The 27,679-nt window shown below is 45.7% G+C and overlaps 1 long non-coding RNA gene across 1 annotated transcript; it reads right to left on the bottom strand.

Moving 5' to 3' along the window:
• On the bottom strand, positions 1 to 27,679 carry LOC117203501 (uncharacterized). Its single transcript, XR_004486280.2, has 3 exons — positions 26,209 to 27,679; positions 16,638 to 16,819; positions 1 to 10,631 (listed from the first exon to the last, which is right to left on the bottom strand). It is a non-coding gene; the product is annotated as an uncharacterized LOC117203501 (long non-coding RNA).

The raw sequence follows: 27,679 nt of genomic DNA, 5'->3' as shown, positions 1-27,679 counted from the left end.
TTTATGATTTCTTTCCTTCTGCTAACTTTGGGTTTTTTTTTTTTTGTTCTTCTTTCTCTAATTGCTTTAGGTGTAAGGTTAAGTTGGTTATTTGAGATTTTTCTTGTTTCTTGAGGTAGGACTGTATTGCTATATATTTCCCTCTTAGAACTGCTCTTGTTGCATTCCATAGGTTTAGGGTTGTCGTGTTTGCATTGTCATTTGTTTCTAGGTATTTTTGGATTTCCTGTTTGATTTCTCCAGTGATCTCTTGGTTATTTAGTAGTGTATTGTTTAGCCACCATGTGTTCCAGGCCCACAGTAGGCCTTCCATAAGCTGCTTTTTTTCTTTTTTCTTACTGAATAAAATGTGTGACAACACAGCAGGTGCATCATCCCCCGTTCACCAGGTTTGAACACACTCCTGTCTTTAACCAGCACATGCACATTGGTAACTCCTAAGTCTCTCTTCCTCCTGCACATCTGACCACCTGACCCATATCTCAATGTTTCCACGGTCAGACTCTGCATCCCCCATGCCTCACCTGTTCCTTGTCTTGTAACCTTCAGCTGCGTGAGTAGCCACCCAATCCAACATCTGACAGGCGTCTCTCCTTTACCCCCAAGTCATTCACCAATTGTTATCCGTCCTTCTTCCTTCATATACCTCGAATTTCTCTCCACCTCTTTATGTCCACCTTGTCGTCACATATTTAAAGGCACATCATTTCTCAGCTGAAATGATGAAACATGTTCCCTTCTTTGTCCCTTCCCTGCCCAGTTTATGTTGACACAGCTGACATTTCTAAGATACGCATCTAATCACGCGCGCAGACCCTTTGGGCCAAAGACCATCCTCCTCGGGGTGGCTGCAAGGCCCATGTGACCAGCCCCAGCTACCACTCCAGCCATGCTCCCACCATCCCCTGAACCAGAGCCCTGTGTAGCTGCTTGAGTTCCCAGCCACCTCTGCCCCGCCCTCTTTCATTCCTCCGTGTGTTTGCATATTCTGTTCCCTTTGCTGGGAGCATTCTTCTAGCCATTCCTCACATTATTAACCCTTCCTCAACCTTGAAGACTCAGCTCCTTCAGAAGGCCTTCTTCAACCTTCCCTCTCCAAGCTCCCATAGCATCTTGCCCTTTGTCTCTCACAACACACATTATATCATAAATGCCTATTACTTATCTATCTGCTCCACATGTCACACACCCCTACACCCTGCCCCAGACTGTGAGCTCCTTGAAGTTTGGGACTGTGTCTCTTCTCTCTGTATTTCCAGTACCTGGCACAGGGCCTGCCAATAGTGCCTTAATCAACATTTGTTGAAGTGTTGAATGCCAAGGACAGAGCAGCATGATATTAATAGATATATCTGGTTGATTCTTTTTTTATTCATAAATACGTTGTTTATTTGTTTGTTTTTAGCATTCCATATTGCAGAAAGAGATTTCTATGCCTGAAAAAAATGTTCCTTTGTTCAGTAAATCACATGGAAATCCAGCAGACATCATGAAAATTCTGAAAGGCAACATGGCCATTTTGGAAAAGCAAGTCAAAAAGACAACATATGAGCTAAAGCACTAATATTATTATTAAAATACATATGTTCTGAATCCAAAAACCAATGTAAAAACTTAATGAAGAATCCCAAATATGGTCTGTGATATGTACATAGGGTCTCTATAAATACATTTATAATTTTTGAAGCTTTTTCCTTCCAGCTTTATTGACATATATATATAATTGACATATAATTGGTTGATTCTTATACAAAGCAAAATACCATATTATTCAGTGAGCAAAATAGTAAGCAATACCCTTAACATTTTATTGAAACATATCAAAGTTTCTTCATGTGGCCATTTCTTCCAAGGGCTTAACACAAAATCCAACACAGTGAAGGTTTTTGCTAGGCACTGGGCTAACAGGGTACTTTACAGAACTTGTATTAAATGGCAGTCAGTATTTGATACAGAAATCACTGTTGAGTAAATGGATTAAAAGCTCCAACCAAAAGACATAGACTGGCTGAATGGGTACAAAAAGAAGACCCGTATATATGGTGTTTACAGGAGACCCACTTCAGAACTAGGGCACATGCAGACTGAAAGTGAGGGAATGGAAAAAGATATTCCATGCAAATGGGAATCAAAAGAAAGCTGGAGTAGCAATTCTCATATCAGACAAAATAGACTTAAAATAAAGACTATTACAAGAGACAAACAAGGACACTACATAATGATCAAGGGATCAAGCCAAGAAGAAGATATAACAATTGTAAATATTTATGCACCCAACATAGGAGCACCTCAATACATAAGGCAAATGCTAACAGCCACAAAAGGGGAAATCGACAGTAACACATTCATAGTAGGGGACTTTAACACCCCACTTTCACCAATGGACAGATCATCCAAAATGAAAATAAATAAAGAAACACAAGCTTTAAATGACGCATTAAACAGATGGATTTAATTGATATTTATAGGACATTCCATCCAAAAACAACAGAATACAGTTTCTTCTCAAGTGCTCATGAAACACCCTCCAGGATAGCTCACATCTTGGGTCACAAATCAAGCCGTGGTAAATTTAAGAAAATTGAAATCATATCAGGTATCTTTTCTGACCACAACGCTAGGAGACTAGATATAAATTACAGGAAATAATCTGTAAAAAATACAAACACATGGTGGCTAAACAATACACTACTAAATAACCAAGAGATCACTGGAGAAATCAAACAGGAAATCCAAAAATACCTAGAAACAAATGACAATGCAAACACGACAACCCTAAACCTATGGAATGCAACAAGAGCAGTTCTAAGAGGGAAATATATAGCAATACAGTCCTACCTCAAGAAACAAGAAAAATCTCAAATAACCAACTTAACCTTACACCTAAAGCAATTAGAGAAAGAAGAACAAAAAAACAAACCCAAAGTTAGCAGAAGGAAAGAAATCATAAAGAGCAGATCAGAAATAAATGAAAAAGAAATGAAGGAAACAATAGCAAAGATCAATAAAACTAAAACCTGGTTCTTTGAGAAGATAAACAAAATTGATAAACCATTAGCCAGACTCATCAAGAAAAAAAGGGAGAAGACTCAGATCAATAGAATTAGAAACGAAAAAAGGAGAAGTAACAACTGACACTGCAGAAATACAAAGGATCATGAGCGATTACTACAAGCAACTATATGCCAATAAAATGGAGAACCTGGAAGAAATGGACAAATTCTTAGAAAAGCACAACCCCCGAGACTGAACCAGGAAGAAATAGAAAATATAAACAGACCAATCACAAGCACTGAAATTGAGACTGTGATTAAAAATCTTCCAACAAACAAAAGCCCAGGACCAGATGGCTTCACAGGCGAATTCTATCAAACATTTAGAGAAGAGCTAACACCTATCCTTCTCAAACTCTTCCAAAATATAGCAGAGGGAGGAACACTCCCAAACTCATTCTACGAGGCCACCATCACCCTGATACCAAAACCAGAAAAAGATGTCACAAAAAAAGAAAACTACAGGCCAATATTACTGATGAACATAGATGCAAAAATCCTCAACAAAATACTAGCAAACAGAATCCAACAGCATATTAAAAGGATCATACACCATGATCAAGAGTTTATCCCAGGAATGCAAGGATTCTTCAATATATGCAAATCAATCAATGTGATACACTATATTAACAAATTGAAGGATAAAAACCATATGATCATCTCAATAGATGCAGAAAAAGCTTTCAACAAAATTCAACACCCATTTAGGATAAAAACCCTCCAGAAAGTAGGTATAGAGGGAACTTACCTCAACATAATAAAGACCATATATGACAAACCCACAGCCAACGTCATTCTCAATGATGAAAAACTGAAACCATTTCCACTAAGATCAGGAACAAGACAAGGTTGTCCACTCTCACCACTATTATTCAACATAGTTCTGGAAGTTTTAGCCACAGCAATCAGAGAAGAAAAAGAAATAAAAGGAATCCAAATAGGAAAAGAAGAAGTAAAGCTCTCACTGTTTGCAGATGACATGATACTATACATAGAGAATCCTAAAGATGCTACCAGAAAACTACTAGAGCTAATCAATGAATTCAGTAAAGTAGCAGGATACAAAATTAATGCACAGAAATCTCTTGCATTACTATACACTAATGATGAAAAATATGAAAGAGAAATTAAGGAAACACTCCCATGTACCACTGCAACAAAAAGAATAAAATACCTAGGAATAAACCTACCTAAGGAGACAAAAGACCTGTATGCATAAAACTATAAGACACTGATGAAAGAAATTAAGGATGATACAAATAGATGGAGAGATATACCATGTTCTTGGATTGGAAGAATTAACATTGTGAAAATGACTCTACTACCCAGAGCAATCTACAGATTCAATGCAATCCCTATCAAACTACCAATGAAATTTTTCACAGAACTAGAACAAAAAAATTCACAACTTGTATGGAAATACAATAGCCTGAATAGCCAAAGCCATCTAGAGAAAGAAAAACGGAGCTGGGGGAATCAGGCTCTTGGACTTCAGACTATACTACAAAGCTACAGTAATCAAGATAGTATGGTACTGGCACAACAACAGAAATATAGATCAATTGAATAGGATAGAAAGCCCAGAGATAAACCCATGCACATATGGTCACCTCATTTTTGATAAAGGCTGCAAGAATATGCAGTGGAGAAAAGACAGCCTCTTCAATAAGTGGTGCCGGGAAAACTGGACAGCTAAATGTAAAAGAATGAAATTAGAACACTCCATAACACCATACACAAAAATAAACTCAAAATGGATTAAAGACCTAAATATAAGGCCAAACACTATAAAACTCTTAGAGGAAAACATAGGCAGAACACTCTATGACATAAATCACAGCAAGATCCTTTTTGACCCACCTCCTAGAGAAATGGAAATAAAAACTAAAATAAACAAATGGGACCTAATGAAACTGAAAACCTTTTGCACAGCAAAGGAAACCATAAACAAGATGAAAAGACAACCCTTAGAATGGGAGAAAATATTTGCAAATGAAGCAACAGACAAAGGATTAATCTCCAAAATTTACAAGCAGCTCATGCAGCTCAATATCAAAAAAACAAACAACCCAATCCAAAAATGGGCAGAAGACCTAAACAGACATTTCTCCAAAGAAGATATACAGATTGCCAACAAACACATGAAAGGATGCTCATCATCACTAATCATTAAGAAATGCAAAACAAAACTAAAGTGAAGTATCACCTCACACCAGTCAGAATGGCCATCATCAAAAAATCTACAAACAATAAATGCTGGAGAGGGTGTGGAGAAAAGGGAAACTTCTTGCACTGTTGGTGGGAATGTAAATTGATACAGCCACTACGGAGAACAGTATGGAGATTCCTTAAAAAACTAAAAATAGAACTACTATATGACCCAGCAATCCCACTACTGGGCATACACCCTGAGAAAACCGTAATTCAAAAAGACTCATGTACCATAATATTCATTGCAGCACTTTTTACAATAGTCAGGACATGGAAGCAACCTAAGTGTCCATCGACAGAGGAATGGATAAAGAAAATGTGGCACATATATGCAATGGCATATTATTCATCCATAAAAAGAAACGAAATTGAGTTATTTGTAGTGAGGTGGATGGACCTAGAGTCTGTCATACAGAGTAAAGTAAGTCAGAAAGAAAAACAAATACTGTATGCTAACACATATATATGGAATCTAAAAAAAAAAAAAAAAAGGTTCTGATGAACCTAGGGACAGGACAGGAATAAAGACACAGACATAGAGAATGGACTTGAGGACACAGGGAGGGGGAATGGTAAGCTGGGAGGAAGTGGGAGAGTGGCATGAACATATATACACTACCAAATGTAAAATATATAGCTAGTGGGAAGCAGCCACATAGCACAGGGAGATCAGCTCGGTGCTTTGTGACCAGCTAGAGGGGTGGGAGAGGGAGGGTGGGAGACGCAAGAGGGAGGAGATTTGGGGATATATGTATATGTATGGCTGATTCACTTTGTTATAAAGCAGAAACTAACACACTATTGTAGAGCAATTATAATGCAATAAAGGTGTTAAAAAGAAAATCACTGTTGAAAGTAACACAGCCTTGGGGAGCCAACTTGTGATAGAATCTAGATCGCTGTCAGTTCAAAATTAAATTTCCTGAGTTGGGCGGATGGTGGCCACATCCTGTGTGGTTGATTAAAGAAGATTCGTTTTTGGATGGCAGGTGACAAGGACCATATTCTATGGGAAGACTGAGCAGCCTATTAAAGAGATGAAGCCTGCCCCGTCTCTACCCAAACGTGGGTCACAGGCTCCTCTACATAAATCCCACACCCCAGGTATGCTGGATCTTCACTTTCTCCAAATCCATCATTCACCTTCCCGCACCTCTGCCGTTTTCTCCACCTGGAATGCCCTCCCCCTCCAATTCCTACCCCACAATATCCTGTCCATTTGCCAAGGCCCAAGTCATTGAGATAGAGATAATATTCCCCCATTATCTCTTTCTTCCACATGGAACTTTTAGCTGGACACTTGGTTACTTGGCTATAGACTACATTTCCCAACCTGCTTTGTAATTAAATGTGGCCAAATGGCCAAGTTCTGGCCAACAGAATAGGTGAGCCACTCTGGGTCTGTGCCTTAAAGCATCTGTTTGTTCCTCCATCCTCCCTTCGCCCTTGCCACAAGGTGGGAGGTCAATGCAGCAATGACCAAGATTTAACCTTACAGATGAAGATAATACCCAACAGGACAGTGGAGCAAAGCAACAGCATAGAGCAAAACTGTGTCCCTGAATGATCCTGCGGAGCTGAGCTGTCCCACCAGACTAGTGCCACCTGCGTCTGCACTGTTATGGGAGAGGGAAATAAAATTATATCCTAAGATTGATCTTATATAGACTACTGTGTTTTGGGATCTCTGCGCCATAACTTATTTATCCACTATCTCCTCTAAAAAGACTTCCCTGAGAGCTGTCTGAAGTCCTGCCGTGACTTTGGTGGCAATGCTCATCCAGCATCCATGTGCTATTACAGCCACGTCCATGCATGTTACTTGTCACTCCTGGACTGGAAGATTCTTGAGGGCAAAGGCCACACTGACTTCATCTTTGATGTCCCCCAGAGCAATCAGCACAGCGTCCTTACACGGAAGTCACGTCTGCTGAAGAAGTGAGTGAATACACAGTGCTTCCCACTCGAATACCGTTTTTAGAAAAGAAGCAAAGATAGCAGCAGTGGAGTCAACACACAACACACTTAAACATAAACCAGAAAGAATGGGGCTGACAAATAAGAGGGCTGCGGTGTCAAACTGGTAATAGTAATACTCCAAAAATAAATGTATTGTGGTAACAAAGCCTGAAGAGACTGTACTGAAAAAACACAGAAGGTTACTGAAGCCCTGGAGCAGCGCCCCCCTTCCGCGCAGTGACTGCGTCGCCCTCAGGAGATGGCCAAGGTGGAGATGGCCACACGCTCTCAGGACCTGGACGACCACTTCTGCAAACTGGATCCCCTCCCCCTGGGCACTTGTTGTCGTACTGGGAGAGAGGGAGTAACATTGTTCTTCCAGACCATGGAAGTCTCAGTCACAGGGGTGTGAGGTCTGGGGCCAGACTGCTGAGTTTGAATCCCAGCTCAGCTGCTTACCAGCTGTGTAACCTTGGACAAGTAGCTTAACCTCTCTGCACCTCCATTTCCTCGTCTGTAAAACAGAGATGATAACAGTACGCACTTCTGAGGTTGTTGTAGGATGAAGTGAGTTCATACATTAAGGCACCTACGATAGGGCCTGGCACACAGTCTGTGGCAAGTGCTGTCATCAACATCACCCTTGTCTTTGTTGTCGTCACCCTTACAGGTAGCTCACAACGCAGACCCCTTTGTGCAGTAGGTAGAGCAAACTAAAATGCCTGATTTCCAGACTAAAAATACTGAGGTTCTAAGGGATCATGTGACTTGCCAGGGGTCACCAGGAATAGAAGCGGGACCTGGACTGCCCCTCTGGTATCCCAGCTTTAAATCATGTGCTAATGGGGAACTCTGTAACCTCCATGTGGGAATTCTTCTCCTGCTTCCAGAAGGGCTCCTGGACTTCAGGAGGGAGCAGCTCCGGGGAGGCTAAGAGCAGAGGGGAGACTATCATCTCCTCCTGTTTGACTGGCTTCTCAGGAGTCCAGGTGAGGAGCCAGACCTCTCTGCCTGCTGCCCATCCCCCAGCAGCCTCTTGACCCTCCTGGGCCCCAGGGAGCTGAGCCTTCTCTTCAGGCTGCGTGGGGGCGGGGAGGCACCAGGAATAAGTTTGGGTGCTTGCTGATAAAAATAGATGAAGAAACGTGAAGGGGCCAGAAAGTCTCAGATAACGTTGTAAGCAAACCTGCAGAAAGGAAAATGTGAATGAGGAAGTATAAATGAGAAAATAGAAAAAATGTGCTTGGGCCGTGTCAGAGCACAGGTGCTTCCGGTGATGTCCTGGCTGGCCCATTAGCGGAGGTGATCCGAATAAAGCCAGACTCTGTGTGTGTGTGTGTGTGTGTGTGTGTGTGTGTGTGTGTGTGTGTGTGTGTGTGTGAATGTGTGTGTGTGTTCAGGGGGCTGTGATCGATGCAGACACAGCACGGGACAGAAAGAGAGACAGGAAGAGTCTAGGAGCCATTCACAAAGAAAGGATGGGAGAAGAAAAGGGGAGAAGGGAGAGGAGACAGGAAGGGAAAAAAGACAAAGAGAAGCTGAGAGACGAGAAAAGAGGAGAGGCCGAGAGCCCCACCACCACAGAAGCAGGGACTGTCTTCACCATGTCACGCTCTCAAAGTGCCCCCCTCAAAAACTGAACAGAATGAGACTTCTCTCCCTGAGGGAGCTCTCTTTCAGAAAAGTGCTGGAATGTTCCAGCTACTGGGCGCTGACCAGTATCCCAGCCCCCCCCCTTCCTGGCTAACCTCCCCCTTTTTGTCTCTTCCTGATTTGGTAGGACGCCCTCCCTCTTCCTTGAGCTCTGTTTCTTCCATAAAATTGAAGATGCTGTCGTGGCCCCTCTCGGCCGATCATGTGAGTTGGGCCAGTGGAGCCCTCCAGTCTGGTGTGCCCACGGACGGCCTCCCAGAAGAGGTCACGTACATTCTCAGCCCCAGGTTGCAGTGTCACGTGACAACCAAGGTCCACAAACCCTCAGGCCCAAGGTCAACGCCCAGCAGTAGTGGCAAGGCCCAGAGGTCCCTCTGTCTGCAGGGGCAGCACTCCCTTCCCTCGGGCCAAGCAGACCCAAAAGTGACCCCAAACCACAGCTCCAGGAGCCCCGTCTCTGTCCCTGGAGACACGGGCCATGAGCTCCGTGGCTGGCAGCCTCCGCCTGTTTCCCCTGCGCCCCACACCTTGGCTGCAGGCCTCACAGTCCCCCTGGAGGTTGGCCTCTCCACGCTTCACCCCGCACACTTCCTTCCAGGTCAGACAGAAATCCAGGCCACTTTCCTCCACCACCACTGCCTTGACTTCCTGAGAAACCTGAACCAAACACCCACCTTGGGACGCACACTCCTTGCGTCTGCTTTCAGGTGAAGGAGATTCCAGGCCCTTCCTGGCCAGGCACCTGCCCCCTTAGCAGGGCCAGCAGGACAGGCCTCGGGCTTCCTCCGCCCCCCGCGGCTCCAGCCCGCAGCCCAGTCCCGGGACCCCCTCGCCTCATCCTCAACAGCATGAATCCACCCACACCCAATTCCAAGTCTTCTTAAATCTGTAGTCCCAGCAGGTCTGCCACACAGCACGTGCATAATAAGCGTTTCTGGATGGATGGCTTTCAACTTCTGATTCCTGGGAGTCTATAGACTGTTTTTTAAAACTCTTCTTTCAGACCAACCCCAGTGCATCTCCGCCTCCTCCTCTGTCTCTGCTGCAGGCACAGGGGCCCGTAGGAACCCCTTCTTGACCTTCTAGGTGGCAGAGACCAGAGGACTGCAGACTCTAAGGTGTTCCTGGGCCATCGCCCAAACCTGGTGTATCAATTTCCTGTGGCTGCCGTATCGAATTGCCGTAAACTGGGTCGTTTCAAACAATAGAAATTTATTCTCTTGTGGTTCTGGAAACCAAAGTTCTGAAATCTGTGTCCCTGGGCTGGAATCAAGGAATTGAGAAGGTGGCACTCTGTCCAGAGCCTCGAAGGAAGGAAAGAATCCATCATCTCGCCTCTTCCAGCTTCCGGTGGCATTCACTGGCTTGTGACCGCATCACTCCAATCTCCACCTTCTGGTCACATCGCCTTCTCTTTTCTGTGTGTCAAATTTCCCTCTGCCTTCCCCTTAAAAGGATACATGTGATTGCATTTGGAGCCCACCTGGATAATCGTGGCTACTCTTCCTATCTTGAGATCCTTAACCACATCTGGATTAAATTTAACTTAATCACATCTGGATTATGACAAAGCCCTTTTTGCCATATTAGGAAAGTGACATTCACAGGTTGCAGGGATTAAGACCTAGATGTATTTGGGGGGCCATTGGTCACTTTGCCCCTTGCTAGATCTGTGATTTGAACAAGTTGCTGAATTTATCCAAACATCTATCGAAAGTCTTCTGTGTGCCAGACACCATGCTAGGCATGAGTTCCCTGCAAAATGGAGAAAACAGTATGTTCAGTACTATGTTGATGTATGGACAGTGCCTGGAATTGTGCCTGACTCACAGTAAGCACTCAATAAATCCTAGCTATTACCATTATCCATAGTGTTCAGTAGGTGGGATTTATTTTTAACACCCAGATTATACAGGCATGGAAAAACCGAGACAAAACAGAATCAGGGAAGACCACAGAAAAAAGAGGTCCTCCATATCTTCTTTGATTTTCACAACCCTGTGTGAGTTGGGTGATCTTCTATTTTACTGAGGAAAAAGTAAAGTTCAGAAAGTTAAGATCCAGCAGACACAGTTGATGCTCACCACATATCCATGGGTGCTCCACAATTTCCCCTGTAGCTAGACAGGGCCACGCGACCACTTCTGTCCAATGGACTGGGAGCAAGAGTTACAAGTGTCACTAGCGGGGTAAGGCAGAGGAAGCACCCTGAACGTCCCCTCAGCTCTCCCTTCACCTGCCATGCTCACCACAGAGTTCTCACGTTGAGACGGCATAACCACAATATTGAAACAACCCAGGTCCCCAAGACACTGCTGGAAGAGAGCTGTCTGATCCACGGAGGACTTCATACAAGTGAAAAAATAAAAACAAAATCCAGAGCTTGTGTGTGTTGGGCCACTGAGGCTTGGCGTTTGTTTATCACATCATAGCCTATCCTTGACTTACTAAAATCCAGGTGTTTGTTTCAGTCTACACTTACAGTCTTTACTTCCACACCTCCCACTCACATTTTAGTCTCTTTGGTCAGCCTTCTAGCCCATCTGTCCACTGAATTTGCCCTTTGACCACCATACTGCCAAATCCAATTAACAGTATTAGACTTTTTTCATAATGAATTTCTGAGGAGTTCTGCTGAAATGTTTTCCTCCCTTGGTTACTCTAGTAGAAAGTAACAGAAAACCTAATCTAAACTGGCCAAAACAAAAATAAAATTCATTATGTCACATAGGAAAAGGCTCGATGGAAGAGTGGATTGCAGGGATGGCTGCGATAGTGGATCACCAATGTCATCAAAGATTCCAGTTCTTTCCATTTCTCCTCTCTGCCAGCTTTGGCATGTGGACTTGCTCCCTAGGCTGGGTTTCCTTATGATCACAGATAGCTGCAACTGTTTCTGGTATCCCATGCAGACTGGACAAAGTCCAGAGGTAAAATAGAACCATCTCATCCTTGCCCCCATCTTAAGAATAGGAAACCTTTCCCAGAAGCCCTTTAGAACTCTTCCTCTCACGTTTCATTGGTCAGGATGGGTCACAGGTCCATTCCTATACCAATCACTGACAAGGGGAATGAGGTTACCACCACTGGCTTCCACTGTCAAGATCCACTCTTTGGAACAGGAAGGACCACATACTTATGTCAAGGAGGATAGAGGGACAGACCTTTCTTGGTGTCCTCTCCTGGGTACTCTTCCTCTGAAGGCAACTTGAGTTTTTACTTCCCCAAGGGTTTTATGCCCAGACCTCTGGCCCTACTCCACACCCTCTCCCCAGCAGTCTCATTCATCCCTATGGTTTTAATTTCCACATATGTGACCAGGAGTCCAAATCTACACCTCCTGCTCTGAATTCTCTCAAGCTCTGGACTCAAATATAAAACGGTTTGCTACATGAGGTCCCAAAGGATCTTCAAACTCGCTGTGTCTGAATCAGAACTGATCTAAACCTTCCCACCTCAACTTCCTCAGAGTTGTTGTTCTTCTTGGGTCTGTGGTTCAGGTTAGTGGCATGAACTTCCACTCTCCACTGCTCCTTCTACCACACTGGATTAGTCATCAAGCCCTGGAGTTCCAGCTTGAAACCTCAAATTCATCCCCCCTCCCCATCCTCACAGCTGCTGCCTGGGTTCAGGTCTATGCTTCTTTCCTGGTGCATCACAATAACCTCCTAATGGCCTCCTTGCTCCAGCCTGGGGGCCGTCAATCCACCTAATACAGCCTCCAGGGCAGTGGCATTGTGCCCCTTCTAATTCCCATCCCCCAGCTCTGAACACACCTGCTGGGTCTTCCATGGGCAGACCCTGACCTGCAGCTCTTTCATCTGCATCTTGACAACACCAACCTTCCATATGATGTCACCACTCTGGGCCTTTGCACCTTCTGTTCCCACTGCCTAGAACACCCAGCAAACTTTTCTTCTTCCTTTAGTCATCACCTCCTCCAGAAAGCCTTCCCTGATTCGCTCCTGATAAAGTTAATCATTGCCTCCTCTGTGTAACATTTTCCTTCGATGATCCATTAAGCATGTACTGCCTGCTTACTATGTGCCAGGCACTGGGGTATGACAAGGAACATGACAGACACAGTCTCTCTCCTGTGGGAGGGAGAGGAAAAGGAAACAAAGCTAAGAGATGTCAAGAGGAATTGGAATAATGATGGGGAGGGCCTCAGGGAAGACTTTTCAGGGTACCTGAAAGATAAGTAGGAGCTCACCAGGTGAATGGGAGAAGGGGATTTGGGCAGAGGGATCAGCCTGTGGCGAGGCCTTGGGTGGTAAAGAACATGGCATATCAAAAATATCAAGAGGTTGGGCTTCCCTGGTGGCGCAGTGGTTGAGAGTCCGCCTGCCGATGCAGGGGACACGGGTTCGTGCCCCGGTCCGGGAGGATCCCACATGCCACGGAGCAGCTGGGCCCGTGAGCCATGGCCGCTGAGCCTGAGCGTCCGGAGCCTGAGCTCCACAACGGGAGAGGCCACAACAGTGAGAGGCCCGCGTACCGAAAAAAAAAAAAATCAAGAGGTCAAATCTAAACCTTCTACAGCTTCTCTTGCTGGACCCCCCAACACAGCGCTCACCAGAGGGTCTTCCCTACCAGGAAGAGTCCCTAGAGGGCAGGCTCCAGGACTGACTCACCTCCTTCTCTTACCACTGCAGGATGTGGCACCCAGGAGGAGCTCAGGGGGATTTGGGGAGAATGGAGAGATAGTGGATCTGACAAAGGCGTCACGTGTAAATGTGAGCCACTCTGCACAGGCAAGCTTATTCCCAGGGAAGACATTGCAGGTGGAAGCCCCCTTTGTACGCACCCTCCTGTCCATGCCCAGACTTGCCAGCAGACACCTGGCCCTGTGGGCAGCAGGAGAGATGCTGCCACCTTGCCCCTTGAGAACAGTGCTGCTTGTGTCCCCCTCAAAATTCATATGTGGATACCTCATCCCCAATGTGATGGCCTTTGCAGGCAGGGCCTTTGAGAGGTGGTTAGGTTTAAATGAGGTCATGAGGGTGAAGCGCTCATGAATGGGATTAGTGCCCTTATAGAAAAAGACACGAGAGAGGATCTCTCTCTCCACCATGTGAAGACACAGTAAGAAGGAAACAGTCTGCAAACCAGTGTCAACTGAAAGAAAAAAACACGAGAGTTGTGAGTTAAGTTATTTTCAGGCACCTTACTGAGGACTATAGTCCAGGAATCAGGCTGTCAGCTAGCTCTGAGGAACTACTCTGAAGAGGTAGGTGACGAGCCAGTATATAAATGAATTTGGGGGCTAGGAAAAACAATTAGTCAAGCATACATCTTGGTAAAAGATGACCGCTAATCACAAAGAACAGATAACTGAAGTTAATGTGCTTTTCTAGCATGGAAGACACAAGAATCTGGGGTCGTTTAAATTCTTCCTTAGAAATGCACCTTAACTGGGTAGGGGCCTGTTTATCCAAAACACAGAGTGTCTCCTGCAGTTTTTCCCTCCTGAATGCCCCTCAGGGCACACTGTCCTGGGTGACTGCAGTGGGTTGTGATTTAACCCTTTGTCTAACAGGATAATGAACAACACTGTTCTTTTTGTTTACAGCAGGAAAAGAACACTTACCAGAACCTGACCCTGCTGGCAACCTGATCTCGGACTCCAGAACTGTGAGAAATGCATTTCTGATGCTTAAGCCACCCACTCTGTGGCATTTTGTTATAACAGCCACCTCCTGGCATATCCCTTCAGACTCTTCTCCCCAGCAAAAGGGTGTGAGATCCACCCAGGGAGGGTGGTGCCGAGGGGAGGTTGCAGGCAGCCTTCCAACCTCACCCCCTTCCTCAGCTCCGCTGCCAGCCCCTCACACTTGAGTGTGCCCAGGGAGCCTGGTCCCCCCTCTCTGAAATGCAAGGCCTAAGCCAGTCCTTTGCTGGTCATGGAACAAATAAAACACAATGACCACAAGTTCAGACAGATGCAGAGCCATGTGCCACCTGCTTTTTAAAGAGGGCTGCAAATACGGAATAAACCTAAACTTCGAGATCCAAACTCGGTCCTTGAGCCAATTCTAACACCATAGAGGCTCAGAGTAGCACCACTGGAAAGATCCTTGTTGATAAACCTGTTTCACACTGTCCCACAGCAGACGGAGGCCCAGAGATGCTGTACTATCTGTGAAAATTCAGCGAGCCAGGGCAGAAGGACACCTGAGGCCACCTGATTCTCCACTCAGAACTCTGCCAGGCAACAGGGAACTCTACTCAGTGCTCTGTGGTGACCTAAATGGGAAGGAAATCCAAAAAAGAGGGGGTATATGTATACGTATAGCCGATTCACTTTGCTGTACAGCAGAAACTAACACAACATTGTAAAGCAACTATACTCCAAAAAAATTAATTAAAAAATGTAAAAAACCCTAACACAGTGATGAATGGAGCCCAAGCACACTGTTTGAAAATGAAGTTGGCATTACTTGTTTAGACAAAGACACAAATGTACTTGTAGCTTCATCTGGAAAAAAAAAACAAACTAAAAACCCAAAGAAAAGAAACAAAAAATTACCCCCTACCAAATCTTTGGAAGACAATTGTTCTAAATTGAGGCCCTCCCCTGACTCATCAAAACAAATCTAGCCAATGAAATTTCTTTTACTCTTGATGAATAAAAGTCAACATTTTAACTGTAAGAACTCTATTATGAGTACAAATTTCCAGTTATAAAATAAGTCCTGGGAACGTAACGTACAGCACAGCGACTATAGTTAATAATACTGTATTGTATATTTGAAAGTTGCTAAAAGAGAAGATCTTACATGTTCTCATCTCAAGAAAAAAAAATCTGTAGCTATGTTTGGTGATGGATGTTAACTCAAATTATTGTGGTGTTCATTCACAATACACACAAATATTAAATCATTATGTTGTACACCTGAAACTAATATAATGTTACATATCAATTATACCTCGATTAAAAAACCCTATATTATGCAAATAAATAAATAAATAAAACAAATTCCTCTAAAAAAGAAGAACTCTGCCAGGGAACCCACAGTGGCTCTTATTGCCCACAGGGGATGAATCAGATTGAAGGGAAATACAAAAAAAGGAATGGAGACTGCATCAGAGGCAGCACTTCCAGAGAAGGCAGCCCATCTGAGAGGAGGACAGCCCACCCTGCTGGAAGGAAGATGTGCATGTGCGCCCACCCCTCCCCTCAACCCAGCTCCTCCTTGGCTGAGTGTTAGTTAGGACGGACCTGGACGGAGAGATCCTGGAGTTACACTCTGCTTTAGTCTCACCTTTTCCTGCAGACTCACTCTGGGAGTCCCAGCCAGAGCAACAATAAGATTAGTGAAAATTTAGAGAAAATCTAGAGAATAGAGAATAAAAGACCTCAATTCCACAGGTCCCTAAACAATAGGTTGGAAAGCTATTTGGACCCATTAGGGGCAGGGCATTCTGTAGGAGGGTGATGTGGAGAGCAAGTGAGCATGGATAAACCTGCTAAATCCAGACAAGTCCTGTCTATTTTCTTAGTCTTTCTTTTTCATCATTTGTTTGGGGACAGAGGGTAGCAGCAGAATCCGCAGGTCCCAGGGATCACAAAAAGCAAAACTTGCTGTAGGCTTTAGCCTGTCAGCCTGGGGCGGATTCCTCCTTATCTGACCTCTCTTTATCTGGCACCTGACCTTTCCAAATTATCACTGCTCCCTTATCTGCTGCTTTCCCCACCTCCCCCCCCTCACCTACCAGGCTGCAGAGATGTGGTTGCTGTCAAGGGGAAGGACAACTTACCTACATGATCAGGAAAAGATGGTTCCCCACAGAGACACGCCAGGGAGCCCTAGGACCAGGGCCCTCCTGAGGTTGGGTCCTGGGAAGGGCTGCCTTTCCTGACATCTGCAGCTGCCACAGGAGACTCAGGGCAGGAACCTGCTCTGGGGAGGGCGAGCGTGGGTCTGCTGAGAGCACAGACTCTGAGGGTGGAAGGAGATGGTTATACCTTGTTCTCACGTGTTCATAGTAACATAGGCCCCAAATATGAGCATGAGGGCTCCCCCATGAGCCAGAGTCCTCTGAGACACTTTCCCTGAATTAGCAGTGTTCAGGAATATGTGTGTCCCCCTGCCAGACTGCTCAGTGAGGGACTGCCCAGCCTTCTGTTGGTTTATATCCCCTTTGTGAGTATGGTAGGCTGAACAATGGCCCCCCAAAAGATTTCCACTTCCTAAACCTAGAACTTGTGAATGCTACCTTATACAGAGAAAAAGGGAGGAAGGGGAATTTTGCAGGTGTAATTAAGGGTCTTGTGATGGGGAGAGATTATCCTGGATTTCCTGGTGGGCCCCAAATCCAACCACGTGTATCCTTAAAAGAGGGAGGCAGATGGAGATGTGACACACACAGAAGAGGAGAAGGCGACCACAGGGGCAGATATTGGAGTGATGCGGCCACGAGCCAAGGAATGCTGCAGCCACCAGAGGCCAGAAGAAACAAGGAACAGATTCTCCCCTAGAGTCACCACAGGGTGATAGCCCTGCTGACCCCTTGATTTTGGCCCAGTGATACTGACTTTGCACTTATGGCCACTGAAACTGTAAGAGAACAAATTTCTGTTCTTTTAAGTCACCTAGTTTCTGGTAATCTGTTATAGGAGCCACAGGAAATGAATACAGTGAGTGATCTCATAGGATTCATTCTTATTATTCATTCAACAAACATCTGCCAAGTGCCCGCTCTATGCCAGGCACTGCTGTTGGTGCTGAGATACACAGGACAGAGCAGGCCTTGCCCCATGGAGCTGCAGTCCAGTTGGGCAATGAGGGCCAAAAGGCGTGTAGATGATTATCTGAAAGAGCTTCCTCCAAATAATTATGGACAGCAGCACTGGTGAGGAGAAGGGGAGAATGGTCATTTGAAAGGATCCTTTTTTTTTTTTCTTTTTTTTCAGTACGCGGGCCTCTCACTGTTGTGGCCTCTCCTGTTGCGGAGCACAGGCTCCAGACACGCAGGCTTAGCGGCCATGGCTCATGGGCCTAGCCGCTCCGCGGCATGTGGGATGTTCCCGGACCGGGGCACAAACCCACGTCCCCTGCATCGGCAGGCGGACTCTCAACCACTGCGCCACCAGGGAAGCCCTGAAAGGATCCTTTTTAAAGGCAGCTTTAAAAAAAACCACACAGACCTCCATAAAATAGTCACAGCTACTGCAGAAATTATATACAAGTACACTTGTGAGCACAGATGTGCTCTTCAGGGAAACACAAAGCTCTCTGGATCCTAGCCACACCCCAGAAAGCCTTCTGTGCCCACCTGCGGGGCCAGTGCACTTCTCACCTTCAGGGAACACAGGCTCCTGCAGAGGTGGCGGAGCCTCAGCCCTCACAGGCCTATAGAAATGACCTTACCCAGGAAGACACCAGCAATAGGGTCCTGAAAGTGTGGCTTTTCAATGTTAACATAGAGACTGACTGCATGTAATTTACCCCAAACTGGAGGATGAGGTCATGACTCTGGGTTCACTTTAGGTGAGTCAAAACGTGTTGGGCCTAGAAGACTCCAGGCTCCGGCAAACTTGTGCTTTCCCACATGTAAGCTGGTCACATGCGCAGTCAATTACCTCACGTAATCATGCCTGGTGAACTCCAGAACAGGCCATCTCCAAAGCTGGCTAAGCTCCTAGCCCCGCCCCGGCATGACCAGGTAACCTGATTCTGCAAAATACCTGCTGATCTTCTCGGCCACAGGACTCACTCTGTCTGAACAGCCCGGGAAGAGGCGTGGGGCAGTCCACATTCTGCCCCACCACTGGGGCCCTCACTTCTGAGGTTTAACAGGACCCCTTCCTTCCACATGTTTTGAGAATTAACACTTCCAACATTTGGAAATACACTTTGGAAAGTGTTAGGTGTAGAGACAAGGCTGAGCTATGTTTTTAATCATTGGTATTATTCAGTTGCCTCCGGAAACAATGACCTTTACACTGTCTTTGCTGGGTACAAAAAAAAAAAAAAAATTGCTCTAAACCAGCGGTCCTCAACCTTTTCGGCACCAGGGACTGGTTTCTTGGAAGACTTTTTCCACGGACCTGGTCGAGGCGTGGGGGAGATGGGGGCTGGGTCAGGAGGTGGTGGGGAACGGCAAATGAAACATCGCTCACTCACCAGCTGCTCACCTCCTGCTGTGCGGCCCGGTTCCTAACAGGCCCCGGACCGCTACCGATCCGCGGACCAGGAGTTGGGGACCCCAGATCTAAACGGTTTCAGTAGCTACAACTGTGTGTGTTAGCTGATTCCCACCCCACCCCGACACTCACCCGCTTCCAAGCTGGCCGCTCCAAGGCAGTTTCCAGAGTGGAGCTTGTGTAGTAAAGAATTAACCTTCCCCAAAGACAGGTCTGGCCTTTGTCCTCAGCTCCTGCAAGGTATTGCTAAATTCTTAGAATGTCCTGCCAGATAAGCGTTTACCTGGGGTCTTGGACCACACTGGATAGTCTAACAATGTGATTTATACTGGAGGCTTTGACCACATGATATCAGTTCTACCTCCAGACGCCTGGAGATGAAAGGTCAGCCAAGCAGGTGGTCCACCATGGCTACCTGACTGCGTCTAAATGAAACTTCTGGACACCAAGGCTCAGGTGGGCTTCTCTGGTTAGCAATATCCCATGTGTAGTGTCACACATCATTGCCAGGAAAAGTTGGTGCTGTCCATGACTCCACTGGGAGAGGACAGCCGGAAGCTCCCCTCTCGGAACTTTCTGCTCCAGGTGTATCTTCCCTTTGCTGATTCCTTTCACTGTAATAAACTGTAGCCATAAGTACAGTAGCTTTCAGTAAATTCTATAAGTTCTTCTAGTAATTTATGAAAATTGAAGGTGGTCTCATCCACATAGAGGGACATAGAGATTATCATATAAGTGAAGTAAGTCAGACAGAGAAAAGCAAACATCATATGATGTCGCTTATATGTGGGATCTAAAAAATTGATACACATGAACTTATTTACAAAACAGAAGTAGACACACAGACATAGAAAGCAAACTTATAGTTACCAAAGGGGAAAGTGGGGGAAGAGATAGATTTGGAATTAACAGATACACACTACTATATATAAAATAGATAAACAACAAGGACCTACTGTATAGTACAGGGAACTATATTCAATGTCTTGTAGTAACCTATAATGGAAAAGAATCCGAAAAAAGTATATATATAAATAACTGAATCACTTTACTATACACCTGAAACATTATAAATCAACTCTACTTCAATTAAGAAACAAGAAACTAAAACAAAAAACTGAGGGTGGTCTTGGGGACCCCAGGTCTTGCAATTGGCATCTGAAGTGAGGGTGGCCTTGGGGACTGCCTTCATACTCTGTAAATTCTTAACCTTGTCATGCCCTGGACTCCTCCAGCAGTCAGTCTGGTGAAGCCTGTTGACATTTTCCAGGATAAAGTTCTTAATTGCATAAAATGAATATAAAGTATTAAAGAGGGCTTCCCTGGTGCCACAGTGGTTAAGAATCTGCCTGCCAATGCAGGGGACATGGGTTCGAGCCCTGGTCTGGGAAGATCCCACGTGCCACGGAGCAACTAAGCCCGTGAGGCACAACTACTGAGCCTGCACGTGTAGAGCCTGTGCTCCACAACACGAGAAGCCACGACAATGAGAAGCCCGCGCACCACGATGAAGGGTAGCCCCCGCTTGCCGCAACTAGAGAAAGCCCGCGCACAGAAACGAAAACCCAACACAGCCAAAAATAAACAAATAAATTTATAAAAATAAATAAATAAATAAAATAAAGTATTAAAGAAAAACAGTTACATTGAAATGTAAGTATCAGAATACATGCTTCTTTATGAACACATTAAATAACAAGTTCTAACAGCAGATTTAGTATCTAGTTTTGAAGTAGCATCAAGCCTAGCCAATATTTTATGTGGAATTGTGCTGGTGTCAAAGTCACAGGTGTTGTTACTACTAGTGTATTTTGTTGCCTATGTTCATAATTGAAGGAGATTCTTAATTTCAGTTAGAGGTTAGTGAAAATAAAAAGTCTAATTCTTTTCCTATCCAAGGTCACAAACCCCACAGATTCTACCCACAGACCATCAAGGGGTCCATGGGCCCCAAGTTAAGAGGCCTGGTCAAGGGCTTGGGTGATAATCTCACCCTTCATAGCTAAGTAGAGCTGCTGCTCTCAATGTTATTATTAATAATAATAGCTAATACTCAGTGCTTGCTCTGTGCTAGGCATAATAAAGGTGAAAGTGTCACACAAATTTGAACCATTATTTTTATATTATATCATTTAATGAAGATGAGCTTTCTGGTTGAGTTAAGAAAATAATAGCTACCGCTTTTGGTGCATTTAACATGGGCCGGGCTCATGCCACGTGCTTTCAGTGCATCCTTCGCTTAGGCCTCCCTACAGCCTGATGAGGTGGGTCTGCTCTTCTTCCCATTTACGGACAAGGAGAGTGAGGCTTAGAGAGTTTAAGCAACTTATTCAAATCACGACGCTAGTAATTGGTAGAACAAAGAATTCAAACCCAGATCTCTTCGACTCAAGACAAAGCACAGCTCCCCAAACTGGCAGAATGGCACTCTGCAAACAGAGATGGCCACAAGGGGCCACAAGGTGACCTGACCACAACCGTCCACCTGTGTTCAGGCAGAAAGACCGCCACTGAATGGAAATAGGGATAACTCAGCACAAGGTCCTGCATGCATTAACAAGTCAATGATTGCCTAGGCTGTGAGGAAGTTCCTGTACTAATCATTAGCGTTTAGATTCCAGAACAATGGGGATCACAGAAGACTAAGCTGCCCGGTGAAGAGCTTCCCGGTTTCTCTGAGAACGCCCTTGCTCTGCACACAGAGAAACCCTCAGGTTCCCCACTGAGCTAGCAGCATCCTCTATACCAGGCCTTGCGGGCTTTGCTTTCTCCAAAGGAAAAAAATCTCAAAGTTCTTATCTGACATGAACTCCAGATTCTACAGAGCAGCTATTGACAGCAAAGTCCATCAAAGGACCGGGATACCAGAGGCAAAGGCAGGTAGCAAGGCAGGTAGCAAGGGCTGGGACCGAGGTAGAAAGAGAAAAAAAAAAAAAAAAACCTTAAAGCAGGGACTTCCCTGGCGGTTCAGTGGTTAAGACACCACGCTTCCACTGCAGGGGGTGAAGGTTCTATCCCTGGTCAGGGAATGAAGAACCCACATGCCCCGTGGCACAGCCAGGAAAAAAAAGGAAAAAAAAAGATGTTGCAAACAAACAAACAAACAAAAACCCTTAAAGCAGGGCAAGTCACAGAACAGGAAACTATGTGGCACCCATGCCACTGCTCCCTATGTCCTCACTCACAGCAGACCCCGCTAATGGGACACATAATTCCCCTTGCTGAGATTGGATGCAGCTTCAGAATCCTTCTCAACACAGCTGTCCAGGTAGCTACAACCAATGGACTGAACTTGACACACCACTTGAAACCTATTTTCCATCAGAGCCAGGCATACAAAAAGGCGAGGAGAAATGTTATACTCTTGAAATAATGACATGAAACAAGACGAGCTCACACTCATTGAAAGTTTATTTTGACTCCATCCTTATTCTAAGCACTTTACATGTATTAACGTACATTTTCCTCCCTCACAGCAATCCTATAAAGTTGATACTATTATTACCCGTGTGATAATAATAAATCCTATAAAGTTGATACTATTATTTTCCCATGGGATCCATATGGGAAAACTAATAATAATAATAAATAATAAAATAATAAAATAAAATAAATAATAAAACTAATAATAATAAATAAAAATAAATAATACTAAAAATAAATTAAACTAATAATAATAAATAATAAAAATAAAATAAATAAAACTAAAAAAAATAATAAACTAAAACTAATAATAAATCCTATAAAGTTGATACTATTATTTTCCCATGGGATCCATATGGGGAAACTGAGGCACAGATAGGTTAAATGACTTGCCCAAAGTAGCCCAGTGAGTAAGGGGCAAAGTCAGGATTTGAAACCGGGCCATCTGGGTCCAAAACTTGCGTATTGAAATAATGTCTATGTTGTGTTGATTCTGTCCATGTGCTGGGGGTGTTTTCAGCTAATGATCCCAGCAAAAGACAAAGATGAGAATGGCTTTACATTTTTGTGTGTAAATTTTGGATGTCAGCAAAGGTGACTCGTAACATTCTAAAAGACTGTTCTCTGAAGTCCTTAGACACTTCTGTCAGGAAATGCCCTTGCTCTGGTCTAGCTTCTCAGTGGGGCCCACTTCCCCACCTCCCACCTCCCCACAGCAGTTGATCTGCCCAGGGCCGGTCACACCTGGGGCAGGGAGCAGAACCCAGCAGGAAGCACGTCTGAGCCCTGTGGCTGAGGCTGGGACGCCCCTCTCCCTCCTCACCTCGTGTGTACTCCCTGACCCACCACTGGCCTCACTGCAGATCCCAATCTGGCCCAGCTAGACCTGGGAAGTCTCTGGAATCTGACTGTTCTGTTAATATCAGAAGTTGACAAAAACAGGTGCAGAGGAAACCAGCTCCACTCCTGCCTATGGTCCCAATGGCGACCAGTCAAATCTCCAAGGAAACAAGCCAGAATCCAAGCACATGACTCAACCACCGTGTCACATCTTCTCTTTTCAAAGATGAAGCCAAAGGAGCTTTAGGAGGGTGATACAACCTCAGCCTCTGCAACAGAAAAGGCCCACACCTGCCTTCGCAGGTAGCTGCTCTCAGCAGCAGGAACGAGTGTGGCATCTGAGCTTAACCCAAGGTCACCACCAACGCCCCCTCAAAGCTCCACGCTCAGAGACTGCTGAGTAAGGCAGCCAGCAGGCGGCCATGGCAGAACCCAACGAGGTGCTGTCCGCGGTGCCACCCTTTCCCCCAGCCCCGGAGCACTCCCTCCTCCTTGGCAGGGCACAGAGGGGGAAATGGAGACCTTCTCAGGGGCACCAGCAGCTCTGCAGTGTTGGTAGCCGCGGCCCTAGTTATTAACCGGAGCTCCCGGGGCTGGGCCCACTGGGTTCCCCACCCAAATCCTGACGGGGAGTTAGATGGGAGAGTCTGGGCAGACTGGAAGGTGGGTCCCAGGCAGGCTCAGCTAGTCCAGACCATGTTAGCATCAGCTGTCATGAAAAAGGCAAATTTTCAGAAACCTCATGTAAAGCTCTCTAAGCACTTTCAAAACTTTTGTAGAACATTTTGCAGTATGTGACATTTCATAGGTAACATTTCTCTTACTCTTATATGAAGTCTGAGTTGCAGAAAGGGCAGATCACTACGGCCATTTGGTAGATGAGGAAAGAGGTTCTGGAAGAGAGTATGAAAAGCCCATCACACAGCAAGTAACATGGCAGAAAAAAATCCAAGCCCAGATCTGAGTGTGAAGTCCCAGCTCCTTCCACTACATCAGGCCAACTCCCCACTGTGCTGATACCTCGTCTGCAGCCCATTCATACTTACAAGGTTCCTGGGGTACCGCGAAGCAAAGCAGAATGAGAAATGGATCTCTGGGCGCTCACAGCCTCCCCGAGCCCACTGCTCCTGCACTTTGCAAGCCCCCCACTACTCCTCATCTCCTACCCCCACCTACCTGGCAATTACCGCTGGAGCCAATAGGTTAGGCCATTAGACACTCGCCAACATTTGGTCAGCATTCACAAACCACGGGCGGGGCAGGGAGTAGCTAAAATGAGAGGGTTAGACAATCCTGTCTATACTGGGGTTATAAATGTATAATTCTCTGCACTCATCTCCAGCTTTTTGTAGAGAAAGCATTTCACAAATAGGTCAGGCTTAGGGTGAGTCACACAGAAGCCACTCACATCTGCTTAGGTCAAGAAAACCCAGGTGGAGGGAATGTTCTCAGCAGTTCCCTGCAGCCCACACAATCACCGCGTGGAATTCTAGTGCGAGCCCTGCTTTGGGAGATTTTCACAGGGCCTGTCTGGAAAACTCCAGGCACCTAACTTTTCAGCCTCACCATCTTTTTCCTTTTGGATGGTGGGATTTGGGCCTGGTTCACCAAAGCTGCTCAGGCCCAGTCTCGAGAGATGGCCACGCCCCGAAAAGTCATCCAGTTCACACGCGGTCCTCCTTATTCCTGAGGTCCCCTCTGGAATTTCTGCCCTTTTCCTCACCCTTTCCCCTGACTGTGGTGCCAGGTCATCGTTCCTGGCTCAGAAAAAAAGCATTCTAGTAAAATTATGGCAGGGTAAGATGTGGGTGTCACTTTTCCCAGAAGCAGTGAAAGCAGGTCAGCAGAGGAGAGTGGTGATTGGGTAAAGAGACGGTGATTGGTTTATTGACTGGGCTGGATTTGCTGTGTAATTGGACATTGCCTTTCCTTTTTCTCCCCACTGCCTTTCAACCCTTTGCTCTTGGTTCTCTCTTCCCCTCCTGGGACAATATCTTGGAAAGATCCCAAAATATTCTGGTCACTTTCAGATATTAACCAATGATCCTTATCTTCAGATATTAAAAATTCCAGGCCAATCTAAGTGAAAACCTGCATCTCTCAGCCAACTCAAGGCTTATTGCCTCTTCTTCAGCCCTGCACCCGACACAGACACAGATACCTGCCCTGGGGAGGGTCACGGACCCTTCCTTCTGACTTCCTACTCCTTCTTCCACATTCACCACCTGCTTTGGGTCTCCAGGTTTGGGGCAGGGAAGAGATATGAGAAGCAGAGGGGCAAATCGTCCTTTTAGTTAATGCATTTTCTACTCCTCTCTGACCAGAATTAGCAAATTAGAAAACAACAGGATGCCCGGTTAAATTTGAATGTCAGATAAACAATGAATAATGTTTTGGCATAAGAATGTTGCGTGCCACATTTGGGCAGGCTGTATTTCATCTGACAAAGATACACTGGCTGCTGAATGCCTCCAGGTCATGGAAGGTGTATTAGTTTCCTACTGCTGCCTTCACAGACTGCCACCAATTTAGCGGCTTAAAACAACCAACATTTATTCTCGTACAGTTCTTGAGATCTTAAGTCTACAATGGGCTGCCTTCCTTCTGGAGGCTCAAAGGGAGAATCCCTTTCCTTGCCTTTTTCAGCTTTTAGGGGCTACCTGCATTCCTTGGCATGTGGCCCTCTCCTCCATCTTCAAAGCCAGGAGCACCTTCTCTCCTCTCTGACCTCTGCTTCTGTCCTCACATTTCTCTTAAAATGACTCTTGTGATTATATTGGGCCTGCCTGGATAATCCAGGATAATTTCCCCATTTCAAGATCCTTAATCACATCTACGAAATCCTTTCTGTAATTAAGGCAACGTAGTCACAGGTTCTGGAGATTAGGACGTGGACATCTTTGGGAGGCTGTTACTTACCAGTTGTCTACAGGCAGACTTTTCCCCTATTCTTCAAGGGGGCCTTGAGTGGGTTCCTGAAGACCCCTTGCTGAGGATCCCGCAGCACTGCCCCATTCCCTGATCCAGGCGACATGGGTGATGCCCTCTGCAGCTAACTTTCTACAAACATCCCTTAGCTCCTGCTTGAAAGTTCAGCCCACAGAGGCACTTTGTACTGGGGTGTCCCTTCCTGAGCAGGCAGAAATCTTGAGTTGGGGAGCTTTCAAGACCCTCGAGCCTAGCTATCTCCCAAGGTGTCAGTCATGTCACCTCGGACCCCAAGGAAACATTCCGGCCCTGGCCCAACAAACTATGGAAATTATGCCATGCCCAAGAAATAGTTTAACGAAGCCACATGGGGTTTGGCTGCACACCTTCCTTCTCATTAAAGAAATCCTCAGCGCTCTGAACATTCTTTAGACTTCTCTTAGATCTAGGTTGGAGGTGGGTGATGTGCTAAGACCAGAAGTTGCAGGACCGGTTTGAATACTTCTTAGCAAGCTCGTCACGGATGGTCTAGCACCTCTCTTTAAAATGTGTGGGTTGGTGGAGGTGAGGGGGTGAGGAAGTTGGGGAGGGGGGCAAGGGAGATCACCTATTGTTCTAGGCTTTGGGTTTCAGCCAATGTCCCCAGACAACTGGAAAAGAAAAAACTGGACAAAGAAAAAGTGACCCAGAAAATAAATTTGCAGTAAAGTATGGATGTCACCTATCCCAGAGGAACTAACGTTTAACAGAGGAGAGGGGAATGACTGACTCAAATGTACGCACCGCTAATGAAAAAGTGCCCCGCATCAATGATAAACCTTCCCAGGAATCCTGTCATACACCTGGCACCGCCTACCTGAGCCCAGCGTCAGCATTGCAGGGGGAGCTGGGCCCTAAGACACACCTGAGTCAGCACAAAGAGCCCATGATGGCCGATGGGAAGGCAGCTGGAATGGTGCTGGGATAGCCCACAGGCCTGGTTTGCACACCCACCCTGCAGATCCAGAGTGACCGACTATATGTAGAAGAGCACCGAGGCTGCCCTGGATTTGGTGAGAAAGTGTGTCCTCAGCCGCGGACACAGGGCCGGAGTGGTGGTTCGGAACACTCCCTGATAGAGCCGGAAGGTGGCTGCGGAGTGAGTCGTGGGTGCGAATGCTGACTCCCCCACTTACAAGTTGTGTGACATTGGGGTTCCTGCTTAACCTCTGGACCCCCATTTCTATAAACTGATAAAAGCTATCTACGATCTAGGATTCTTATGAAGAGTAAATGAAGTAATGTTTGCAGACCACCTGGGACCCAATAAATGTTATTTCCCTCTTTCCTCCTCTAAGATGCCCTCGTGTCAGACACCTTTTCTTTGTGTCTATGTGTCAGTGGGTGTTTTCACCATTTAGTCCTGATTCCGGGTCGCCTCGGCCTGCAGCGGCTTGAAGCAGGATTTTGGTTCCCGGCCAGA

This window comes from Orcinus orca, chromosome 17 (genome assembly GCF_937001465.1).
Source record: "Orcinus orca chromosome 17, mOrcOrc1.1, whole genome shotgun sequence".
In the NCBI taxonomy this organism is placed as follows: Eukaryota; Metazoa; Chordata; class Mammalia; order Artiodactyla; family Delphinidae; genus Orcinus; species Orcinus orca.
The sequence above is the reverse complement of the archived record's forward strand: the minus strand, read 5'-3'. Positions and strand labels throughout refer to the sequence as shown.